The sequence below is a fragment of the Rhagoletis pomonella genome, unplaced genomic scaffold, assembly GCF_013731165.1.
Source record: "Rhagoletis pomonella isolate Grant_MI unplaced genomic scaffold, Rhpom_1.0 Rhpom_scaffold_26076, whole genome shotgun sequence".
NCBI classification, from domain to species: Eukaryota; Metazoa; Arthropoda; class Insecta; order Diptera; family Tephritidae; genus Rhagoletis; species Rhagoletis pomonella.
In genome coordinates, this window is record NW_023484534.1 from 1 (window position 1) to 1,519 (window position 1,519).

At 35.9% G+C, this 1,519-nt stretch overlaps 1 long non-coding RNA gene across 1 annotated transcript; it reads right to left on the minus strand.

Moving 5' to 3' along the window:
- Window positions 1–17: 17 nt before the first annotated feature.
- Window positions 18–653, minus strand: LOC118732727. The gene is made up of 3 exons (XR_004992182.1): window positions 538–653; window positions 145–217; window positions 18–87 (listed from the first exon to the last, which is right to left on the minus strand). It is a non-coding gene; the product is annotated as an uncharacterized LOC118732727 (long non-coding RNA).
- Between the last annotated feature and the right edge of the window lie 866 nt (window positions 654–1,519).

The following is a 1,519-nucleotide window of genomic DNA, read 5'->3' on the forward strand; positions in this document are numbered from 1 at the left end:
GTATGTCACTGAAAGGAGTTATTTACCTATAGTGCATTCACTGGCCAGCTGAGCTGTTTTCTAAGAGGATTCTATTTTCGGTCGCATCTAGAACATTATTTTATCGATATACTTTAATATCAATAGAAATTAGCGCATACTTACATTTTGCCTTTTTTATCGGTACTGCCGATGCCGACATGCTCGGGTTTTGCGCTCCATATTTTTTAAAAAGGTGCTGGAGTAAAATAAAACGATTAATGATTTTAACTTCCTGCGCATTTAGGTACATTAATATTTTCATGTACCAGAATTGTCAAAAGTTCGGAAAGGATTTTATGGGACATTTAATTGCGAATAGCCCACATTTTAAGATTAAAAAAAAATAAATATTTTCAAATCCTCATTTACCGAATTACATGGCACGTCTTCTCCACTTTCGACAACTCCAGCAATGGACGCAATTGTGGCAATCTGCGCATTTTCACTTAACCTCAACATTTCACGATTATTTTCCCTTTCTTTAGGAACCAATCTTCTAAGATGACGCTTACTTACCTTATTCATATTTCTCGCTAATTTATCCACTGTCTCTCTATTTTAATTCTCCTTTTATTTATTGGTTTAATTAAATTTTCCTCAAAATACTTCTAGAATCGCTGGTCAACTTTATATTCGGCAAGTGAAAAACATCTGTTGCAAAACTAGAGATCGCCATCTACTGATTAATATTAATTTGCCATTGGTGCGATACACGATAAACACTTGAATCGCTGTTAGCTTCGCATCCGCAAACGTGCGCACACTTGCGCGGTTTTTTCGCGTCGGATTGCGATGTACAATGCACTTATTTTCCCCTTTTTCGTATATTTTTGTACTTGGCGTGTCCACATAATATAAAATAGGATTTTTACGACCGTATTCTATTAGGTTTCGTACATCATAAATTTTTTTCTTCGCATTTATTGCTATGACATTTTTCTTCCTCTTCTTTGACGCCTTCAAAACGATGCAAGAAGCGTTTCGAACGCGTCAAACGAGAGGAACATCCATTTCTGCACGATACATACGATAGTATAGACAAAGCACGTAGATAATAAGAAGGGACAACTCGTTATAATTCTAGCGAAAGTGCGCAACCTTGCCTTCTCTTTTCATCCAATCAAAAAACGCACTAGGGCAAAAAAGAAGGCACACACCTGTTGCTCACTTTCGCTACAATTAGAACGAGTTGTCCCTTCTTGTTATCTACGTTCTTTGGTATAGATATTATACCATCCCGTAATTATTGGCTATCTATAAATTATGAAGTTACCTTAATTTTGACATCATTCGTTTTTTAATAGGTTACGTAGTTCAGAATTTAATAGCTAAACGGTTGGTATTCTGACTTATGTGTACCGAACGACTTCGGACTATTTCTATCTAACCGACGTTAGCACCTCATTTGTGAAAATATTAAGATTTTTGTAATGCAATCGATAGTTCGTCGGTTGTTCTTTAATGTTCGTCCATTTTTGACGTTTGTTCGTTAGCCAAA